The sequence below is a fragment of the Peromyscus eremicus genome, chromosome 15, assembly GCF_949786415.1.
Source record: "Peromyscus eremicus chromosome 15, PerEre_H2_v1, whole genome shotgun sequence".
Classification (NCBI taxonomy): Eukaryota; Metazoa; Chordata; class Mammalia; order Rodentia; family Cricetidae; genus Peromyscus; species Peromyscus eremicus.
In genome coordinates, this window is record NC_081431.1 from 2,878,222 (window position 1) to 2,889,222 (window position 11,001).

Here is an 11,001-nt window from a genome sequence, read left to right on the forward strand (position 1 = left end):
AATGGCTGGTGTGCAACCCTGAAGGAGGCTGTGTGTATTTATAGAAGAATGTCAGAGAGGACACACACAAGAGATAGCTATTTCTGGATGTTTAAAAAGATTGTCTACTTTTGAGTGTGAGTAGTACTATATTGGTCAGGCTTGAAGCAGAGACTATCAAAAGAGGAAAACACAAGGCAGGATCAATGCAGAGAGGGTAGATAAGACAAGGAGGGTGGAGGCTGCTCATTGTCTCCGGCCTTATGGAGGTCACCGACAACATTGACGGAGGTCTTTGGAGCGCACCCAGGAGGAGCAGAAGTGAGACGCACAGGTTAAGGAGGGAGTGGAAGGGGAAGGCAGGACTGGCTCAGCTCCCCTGCCAAGGACCCGGAAAGATGTCATACTTAGAATGGAGACTGGAAGAATTTGGAGGGTGGCCCAATGGTGTTTATAAAATGGAAGAGACTGGAAGGATGCCTTCATGCTAAAAAAGAGAACTAGTTAAAAGAGGTGTGTGAGGGGAAGCAGCCATGTTTGAAGTCACAGAGTGGAGAGGCGTGAGCAGGCAGACAGGGCTAATGGAGACAGATCTGTGCTTAGGAAAGATGAGAACACGCATTCTAGTGAAGTAGTCGCTTCAAACTTGGTGTGAGTTGAGTCTGTTCTGAAATGTGTGTTACCACAGGCTTTGCCAGTCATGGGAGGGGTGTGAGCTCCATGAGAGCATCTTGCCTGTAATGTTTCCTCATGGCTTCAAGGCTCAGCAGGGTGTCTGGAACATTTGCTAGTGGTAGAGATGTATGGTCAGAAGAGGAATGAGGTGTTCCCTGTCTGTTCTTTACTGTCATCCTGTAAATGTTGTCGTACCACAGCTGCACAGAAGAACAAACCGGGAACCATCTAGAAGAGAAACTGACAGTGAGGGGCTATAGAACTAAGTGAGAAATAATGGACTTGCTCCAAAGTGGGCCTTTGGGAAGACATGAGGCCTTCACTGGGTGTTTAGTAGGTGGCCAGTGAGGAGCTGGTTCTTGGTCCATGTTGATTGGAAGGGGAGAGCCAGGACCAACTGGCAGAAAGTACTGGACGCAGGTGCTCTTCCTTCTAAATGGTCTAAAAGTGGAAACGTCTGTCTCAAAGAGTTTCTCAGAGAAGTCTGGGGTGTAGGCTGGGGCTCCTGGGCATAGCTTAGGGGTCCACATGCTCAGATGGTCTTGACATCCTTTACATGTCTAGCATTCTCTGTGCCCACACCACCTGTCTCCTCCCAGCTTTGTGGCATTATGAGTTTCTCCTAGACTCCTTGGGGTAAGTTGGACACTTACCTGGACTTGCCATGCTGTGCTGCTATGATAATTTAGATTCATAAACATGATTTTAATTATTAAGATATGCCCAAGAACTGTCTAAATAAAGTGAAGTAAATGCCAGACATAGTGGTGGATGCCTGTAACCCCAGCATCTGGGAGGTAGAGGCAGGAGGATTAGGGGTTCAATGTGATGATATATTGTGTACCCTAATACAATTTGCTGAAAGATCAGAGAGATGAAGGAACAAGCCTCAGCCACCACCTCTTACCTCACCAACTCCTCAGCCTGAAAAGGATTTCTAGCCAAAAGGCTTCTAGAAAGGGGTTCCTCAGCTGAAAAGCCTTGTCTCCTCACACCTTAGATACCTTTCTCTGCCCAGCCGTCACTTTGTGGGATTAAAGGCATGTGTGCTTCCCAGTACTGGGATTAAAGGTGTGTGCCACCACTGTCTGGCTCTGTTTCTCTCCTAGACTGAGTCAATCTGATGTAGTCCAGGGTGGCTTTGAACTCACAGAGATCCAGATGGATCTCTGCCTCCCGAATGCTAGGATTAAAGGTATGTGTGTGTGCCACCACTGCCTTGCCTCTATGTTTAATCTAGTGGCTTGTTCTGTTCTCTGATCTTCAGGAAAATTTTATTAGGGTACACAATATGTCACCACAGTTCAAAGTCATTTTCATCTATATAAGCAAGTTCAAGGCCAGCCTACAATGCGTAGAGACCCTGTCTCAAACAAATGAACAAATAAAACCCAAAACAAACCAATCTAATGAAATACAATACCATGTAAAGCCCTGAGCACACTCATTAGTGTTTAATAGGGACCCAGTAGTGGCTTCAAGGGCTAAAATGGTTAAACACTGGCTGTCACTTTCTTTGCACACGCAGGCTCTCTGTGCCCGTCATTCACAGCTGCTGGAAAAAACAAGGAGGCCTAGTGGAAAGAGAATGTGTTTTGGAACCAGATGCACCTTAGCCTCAGTTTCCCCTCTACCATCGGCTGTAGTCTTTTCTATTCGGAGACAATTCAGTCAGATGAGCATAGGTCACAGAGATCGAGCCCCTTGATCCAGGTTCTGAGACTGGTGTAGAGCGGATCCAACCTGCCAGCAATTCAGTTCGAAGTGAACAACTTCTCAAGGCTTTCTCTTCTCCATCTGCAAACTGAGGGAAATTCCCAAGATAGGTTTGCAGATTGGATCAGTCCCATACGATGGTTAGTGCATGTATGGCTCCCAGTGTTTCTTCTCTCCTCTGTAGTAGGCAGCATATTTGCCTCAAGGGAGATTCCTCCCCTGGTTGTTACAGGTAATAGTGTCCCCAGTAGAATGTAAATTAGTGCAGCTACCACAACAATCAGCATGGAGCCCCCCCCCCCCATAAAAAAGTTAAAAGCAGAACTACTGTATGATCCAGGTAGCTACTCCTGGGTATTTGCTTGAAGGGTTCTATAGTGACATATCATAGAGACATCTGAAGGCCTGTGTTTATTTTTCTGTGGGCTCTAGGCACTTGAACTCAGGTCCATTGGCTTGCTAGGCAAGCACTTTCCCTAGAGAACCTGCTCCCTACCCCTCGGCACCCCTGTTTATTAAGCCACTATTCACAATGGCCAAGTTAGGGAGTAAGCCTAGATGTCCATCAACAGAGGACTCACTAAAGAAATTGTGATTGTATACCCAGTGGAGTTTCATTTAGCCATGAAGAGGAAGAAATCTCTCTATTTGCAGGAACATAGATGGAACTAGAAATCATGTTAAAGTAAGCCAGACTCAGACATGAATCATATGTTTTCTCATATATGGAATCTAGAATGAATATATGAATGTATATGTATATTTATAGGTATATGAATATTTATGACATTAAAGAGGGAGTATTTGGGAAGAGGAAGGGGATCATTGGGAAAGAAAGGGTTAAGAGGTTCATGTGGAACCAGGCAGTGGTGACACCACCTTTAATCCCAGCACTCGGGAGGAAGAGGCAGGCAGATCTCTCTGAGTTCAAGGCCAGCCTGGTCTACAGAGCGAGTTCCAGGACAGCCAAGGCTACACAGACAAACTCTGTCTGGGTGGTGGGGGGAGGTTTGTGTGGGATGGTTCTGATCATATGTGAAAATGTTTTAATGATGCCCATTATTTACTACAATGAATATACATTAATGGCAAGTACTTAAATGAGTTTGTATTAACAATAGAACATTGATTAAATTAATTGCCATTCAGTGCAGCTGTCCTGCTGTTGTCCTGATATAAAGCAAGCATTACTCTGTGCTGGCTTACTTTGTGCTGTGTTTCAGTTCCCTTCCAGCCCTTTGGTCTCACTTAATCATCATACATCATTATGAGAGCACAATGGGGTGAACTGAACACACATCGTATGTGTGTGTCCGAGGAGACTTGGGTCCAGTAGCTACACAGCTGTTTATGCTTATTGGGTGTGGACAGATCCCAGGGACCTGTCTGTCAAATCCTCTGCTGTCTCGGTTCCCAGGGAGCTTGTTAAGAAGACCTTGTTTCATTTCTGTATCACTCCCAATTATCTCCTGGAAACCACTGTTCAGATTTACCCAGGTCAAACACACTGACACCATCTTAAGTCTCATCAACTTTTTTTTTTTTTTTTTTTTTTTTTGGTTTTTTGAGACAGGGTTTCTCTGTGTACCTTTGGAGCCTGTCCTGGAACTCACTTTGTAGACCAGGCTGGCTCTGCCTCCCAAGTGCTGGGATTAAAGGCGTGCACTACCACCACCCCGCTGTCTTATCAACTTTTAAGATCTCTTCTTGAAAGAATCAGGGAGGTAGCGGTCCTCTCTTCCTTTGATGCTGTCTTGGGAAGAGGTTCTCCATTTTACCAGCGTTGTGCTGGAATTGATAACAGGCAGTCGACATGAGCAAAATAGAGCCCTCCTCTGCAGCATCTCCCTTGATTCCCTCAGTTCTGGCCTGCATGCCCCATCCTGTTAGGATCTACCCCTGCATACCAGGTTTGTACTCACAATCTCTAACTCTAGGCTGGATTTCATTCTGTGTTAATTTTCGTATTCAAGGTAACAAGATATTTAACAAACTTTGAGACTGTCTGTTCCAGGCAAGCACAGGCAGCTTCTGGCTGTCCCATCACAGCACCTAGTTCTGATTTGGTACTTAGCATACCTTTTACAGGCACATGCCTTTGATAAGCATAAATATGCCACCGATTTGGGGACAGAGAGCCTGACTCTAGTGGACAGTCACACAGACTATACAGGCAGGACTTAGATATTTTGTGTCTAGAAACCTGAAGTGAAGATACTGTACACAAGCACCATCAGAAGTGAGCTAACCCCTATCTCGCCTGCTGCCCTGGTTGGGGGCTCTGCTAGAGAGAGGATGAGCATCATCCTGAGCCATGGATAGACATGGTCTGCTCAGTGCATGTTCCAATGAAGAGTCTTACTTTCAAAGAGACTTTGGATTGAGGTTCTCCAAGAGCAAGATCAGATACTTCCGTCAGGAGTGGTGGTGCACTTGACACCGTGAGATGATGTAGTCCTGGAACCTATGGCCTCAGAGTGAGAGATGCTGGTGGGAACGCTGATCCTCTGTAGGCCAGAGACAGCTGTGGTCCAGGGATGGTCCAGATGAGGAAGAGTAGAAGCCAAAGGGCCACTTCCTGGGAGCCCGGGTGGAGGGAGCATCTGGAAGGTGTTGGACTTTTGTCCTTATGAGTTGAGATGTCTGCACAGCTTAGAGATTATATTCTCCCAGGGTAGGTGTTACCTAAGGCAGTGTTCTCAAGTCCAGCGTGGGGTCTCAGAGGTCTTGGTGTAGCCATGACATAGCAGGAAATTACTCAGACATGATGTTAACAGCAGTGTTGATCTCATAGATGAGTGTTGACAAGAAGATGGGTCACTTGTCAAATCTGGCATGTTCTAGCATCCCTGTGGTGATCTTAGCTCCTACAGCCTGGATGAGCAGTTCAAAGCCTATGTCTGCATCTCAGCAACACCAAGCATAGCAGTGTGAACAGCCAGCTTCTCTCTGGTTCTTCTGGTTCTAGGTACATAGTGATTGATGCTGAAGGAGGCTGCATGGAATTGAAAGAGAGTCTGCTTAATTAGTTCTCAAAATAAACAGGTCAGGGGTTAGAAAGATGGCTCTGAGTTTGGTTCCCAGCACCCATGTTGGGTAGCTCACAATGCCTGTAACTCCTGCTCCAGGGGTTCTGATGCCCTTTTCTTACCAGCATAGGTCTTCACACATGGTATACACACACACACACACACACACACACACACACACGCACACGCACACTAATAGAAAAGAGTAATTAGCAGCTCAATCTGGGCTTATAAGGCAAAGATAGACCATTCCCAGTCTTCTTTAACTCTGACCCATGCCTCTGCATCATCTTGGCCTTCCCTGCACCCCAAATCCTCTCCTTCCTTCTCAGGAAAGCCGAGGCTATGAGAAGTCCAGGACTGCTGAATTGTTCACCGAATTAGACTCGTGTTAATGGGTGCAGTCCCGGGAAGCAAGACTCCATGGCCATCAGCCATGGAGGTAGTTGGAAGCAATGTCTTTCTTCCTTGACCTCCACAGAGTAGCAAGACTCCACGGCCATCAGCCACGGAGGCAGTTGGAAGCAATGTCTTTCTTCCTTGACCTCCACAGAGTAGTGACACTGGGGAGTCATTCCTGGCTCACAGCTTCATCCACCTCGGTCTTGGAAGTCAGGAGGCTGACGCAGGAGAACTGGGAACCACACTCCTTTTAGATAGATCCCAGCTGCTTCTCCGCTCCCCAGACTCAAGGCCTGGCTTCCCTCTCGAGCCCATGTGAGTTAGCCTTGAGTTGCCTGCCTTTCTCGGGGAAAGCCTTCACCCAGAAATGGCTTTCCTCCTCTTGACTCCACTTGAGAGGGGGTCTTAAGAGTGGGTGGGATGTCATTTGTGTGCTCGCTTCTACCCCCAGCTCTCATGAAGTGACTGTTTCCCAGTGTGGTCCCCATGCCCATGGCCAGTTCTGTGACCACTGCCATTGGATGTCTTACAATGCTATGGCGTGTGTGGTGGCACTTTTCATCTACAGAAGGGTTACACTGTGTGTCACACGTAATGTCATTCCTAGGCAGTCTCTGTAACATGCCAGCTCTTCAAATATTAATCTCTAATGTGCACTCAAGGGTTCATTCAGTTATCACGGGGCTGTAGGGATGGGCGGTGTCATCTAGCCAGTGATCACTACATCCTGAGAAAATGCTCCAGGGCCATTGTTTCCTGAGCACAGGGCAATAGGCCCAGGGGTGGGGGCAGCTATCACAGATCTATTGTCATTTGTACCCAAGCTTAAGCTTTATCAGTTTTCCCTTCCAGCACACAGTTCTAAAAGGCATCATCTCTGGTAGGGCCTGTGAATCATAATTATGATAAATGAGAGGCGGCTGGAACAATTTCATCAAAGCTGATTTGTGAGAGCCTCGATTTCAGCCCAGGATGGGAATGGCCTCATCGTTACCACCAGCAACCATCACACTTGGATTATTTTTGAAAATCACTTCAGCTCTTGAGACCTTTATTTTCTTTCCTCTTGAAGACAGCATTGAGTGGCAGTGCTTTGAGATGTTGCCTGTATGATAACCGTTGCTGTTTCCTCTCACTTGCTTCCCGCTCTGGCCAATGAACCCATCTGTGGTCCTCACAGAAGAGTGTTTTCATCGCCAGTGTACTCCAGTGTCTGGGCCTGTATGTGCGTGCACCTGTGTATGAATGCACCTGTGTGTGTATGCACCTGTGTACATATGTACTGTATGTGCATGCACCTGTGTGTGTATGCACCTGTGTACATATGTACTGTATGTGCATGCACCTGTGTATATATGTACCTGTGTGTATGTACCGGTGTATGTACACCTGTATATGCATGCACCTGTGTGTGTATGTGCTGTGGATATCGCTCTGTATAAATAAACACTGATTGGCCAGTGGCCAGGCAGGAAGTATAGGCGGGACTAACAGAGAGGAGAAAAGAGAAAACAGGAAGGCAGGAGGGACCGCCTGGAGCCACCGCCAGGACAAGGAAGATATAAAGTGCCAGTAAGCCACGAGCCACATGGCAAAGTAAAGATTAATAGAAATGGGCTAAATATAAGAGTAAGAGCTAGACAATGATAAGCCTGAGCTAATGGCCAAACAGTTTAAATAATGTAAGAGTCTGTGTATTTATTTTATAAGTGGGCTCTGGGACTGGCAGGACTTAGAGGGAGCTGGAGAGAAAGTCTCCAGCAACATGTATGCACCTATGTATGTATGTACCTGTGTGTGCATGCACCTGTGTGCATGTGGAGGTCAACAGAGAACCTCTGGTGTCATTAGTTAGCCTCTGTCCACCTTATATTTTAAGCCAGGGTCTCTAAGTGGCATGGACTTTGACAAGTAGGTTAGTCTGGCTTGCTAGCAATCCCCAGGGATTGTCCTGTCTCAACTTCCCAGGTTATAGAATTGCAAACATGCATTATGGTTGGCTTTCTTACATGGGATTCTAGAGATCAAAGTCAGATCCATGTGCTTGCAAGGTGAATGCTTTACATACGAAGCTATCTCTGCAGCCCAAAGGCACTCTGTGTGTCTTTTGTTCTTTTCCTACCACAATCCTGATTCTGCACTTCTCTATGACCAGCTGACACACTGGGGTGAAGAGTGGTGTGAGTGGCAGAGGTTGAGTTGTTGTTTTTCTGGAGAACTTGACTTGGGCACCACCAAAGGGCCAAAGAGAGTCATGCTCCTGCAGGCTCATGAGCACACTCCCCTCACATGCACCTGATGCTGATGGTTGTGTAAGGCTTCTGAAAGTCCAGGTCACAAAATAACATCCCCAACTTAGGTGCTTTAAGTTTTGTTTATTTATTGTTATGTAACCCTGGCACGTGCAGATCAGGGTGGTCTAGAACTCACAAAGATCTGCCTGCCTTGGCTGCATTAGTGCTAAGATTAGAGGTATGCACCCCCATGCCCAGACAAGTGCTTTAATTTTAAAAAGATTTAATCACATTGTTTTGCTTTTTGGATAAATACCCCCCCCCCCCCCATTTTTGGTACTTCTGGTAGCTTTCCTGGGGAAATGTTGGCAGATAGGTGTCTTACCTGCCAGGTCCCACTAGCTGTCCCGTTTGCTGGAGGAACCTCCGTGAGTGGGTTAGCCTGACTTTCTAAAGAGCATCCTCCGGACAGCACAGGGCAGGGAAGCCAGCAGCAGCCTGTGAGGACGGTGGCACTCATGAGGTTGTGTGGCTGCGGTCACTCTGTGTACAGTGTGGGAGGCAGTGGAAGAAGAGAGGAAATGAGAGAAAGCTCAGGAGGAGACAGAGGGGTCAGGATTTATCATGGAGCCCTGGACTTGGGTTCTGGGGAAACACCAGGAGAAGGACTCCAATTTTCTGCCCTGTGTCTTCATGTGCAGCGACATATGGACTTGTCCTCAGCCCGAAGCATTGGCCTACAGTACAGAAGCCTGGCGCACGAAGGTGAACGGAATGATTTAGGCTGAGATGAGCATGTGACTCCAAGAGATAAGTGGTAAAGGGATTGCCTTCCAAGCAAGAGGACCTGAGTTCAGTCCCCCAGAGCCCAGGTTGGGGGAAGCTGGGTGTGGCAGCATGTGCTTCTAACCTCAGTACTGGGGATGCAGAGACAGGTGGATCCCAGGAGCTCCCTAACCAACGAGCCTAGCCTACTTGGCTAGCCTCATGCCAGTGAGAGACTGTCTTAAAAACCAAGGTGGACAGTGTCTGAGGAGTGACAGCTGAGGTTGTCCTCTGGTGGGGGTGTGTATGTGCGTGTGTGTGTGCATACATACATATACACACATATATACACATAATACATACACACACATACACACATGAATCAGAAGGTAAGATTAGATGTGAAAAAATATTCCTCCAAGTGAGCACAGAACCCCAAGTAGAAGAAAAAAATGGCTGGGGTAGGCTTTGGAAGGACTGCAGGGCCCAGATCCAGAATGAGCTCACTGACTGGGTAGAGTCCATTTAGTGATTCATAAGCGCAGGTGGTAGCCCAGGAGGGAGCCAATGGGAGGCTGACTTTGGTAGAGCCAGGCTGATGGGTCTCCATTTGGGTCATAAGGGATGAGAATCCACTATATACAAGACATCTACCTCTGTGGAAAAGACTTGGCAGCTGTGACAGACATATGCTTCCTGGGGAGAAGAGTCTTTGTGTGGCTGTCTTTTGCCTTGTAGTCATATATCCAGCTGTTAATTTTCTTTTCTGTGTGACCACTAACTAGACTTTCTGCATGGGATGCTATGTTGCCATGGGAACCTAGGGTCGCTGTTCAACAGAGCCTCTCCTCTCGCCTCCAGGAAGCCCTGTCCAGCATGGCTGCCTGCGTCATTGTGCCGTAAATGCAGATGGAGGGTGAAATGCCTCCATAGGCCTCCTGGCATTTCCTGACTGCACTTGTCTTTAGAATACTTGCTTCTAGAGGACCCGAGGCACCGCACCAGCACAGTGACCTTCCCATTTCACACAATCCTTTTATAGCACATGTTTTCCCAGCAGCCATGATAGATGAGTGTGAAGATTGGGACCAACAGTGGGTAGGATGTGGGTGAGAGGCAGACATCCAAGGAGGAACAGATAGTTCAGTCGCTAAGTAGAGGAGCTGTGCATCCAATGGCGTAGTACTGAGCCTTAAATTTAGGAGGTGCTGACAGAGCAGAGGGCAGACAGTATATTGGGGGAAGGAGAGGCTGGGGCCCGCCTTCCCCTTCTGACGACAGGGCAGGAGAATCACGTATCATCCCTCAGTCACGCACACATCCGGATTCACCTCTTGGCTTCTGGCTTGCCATGTGCTGCCCCCTTTTATGTGGCCTGGAGAAGAATATAAGAGCTTTTAGTGTCCTCTTAGGAGGAAGGTAGAAAGACAGGCAGGCGGCCAGGAAGTCTTGGTGGTTATTAAACTGAGTCTCTGAGGACCTTTTTATTAGCGATTAGGCTCCGCTCATCAGCACTAGAGAGTATATACTCTCCCTCTGTCCCCTTCGAGCAAATCTCCAAGGAACTTGCTTCGCGTGCTTATTTATAGCCAAAGACAGAGGCAGGCCTGGGAAAGGGGTTAGAAACCCTCATTGAGAGACATCACAGTCTGCCTTCAGGTGTCCCTTTGCCCAAGGCTGCTAAGTTCTGAAGATGACATTTTCTAGGGCTGTTTGCTCAGGGTTATTTCAAAGGCTTGTGTGTCACTGGGACACTGAACATTCAGGGCACTGTCAGGCTGCTTCAAAATGGAGGAATGAAAACCTGGCATGGTGATACATACCTGTAATCCCACAGCACTTCAGAGGCTGAGGCAGGAGGATTTCCTTGAAGTCAAGACCATTCTAGGCTATGCAGTGAGTAGCAGGCAAGTACATAGTAAGACCTTGTGTCAAAAAATCAAACCAAAACACACACACACACACACACACACACACACACACACACACATACAAACATGCACACACACACGTACACACATACACATGTACACACACACACACACACACACACACACACACACACATCCTCACCCACACAGCAGCCATTCATTTCAAGGGACATTATCAGGTCACTTTTGTAGGTAAGGTGCATCCTAGATGTAAGGGCCATAGTGTCTTTGTTGCAGCGTATTGAAGATGGTTTGGGTTGTCTTTATCCT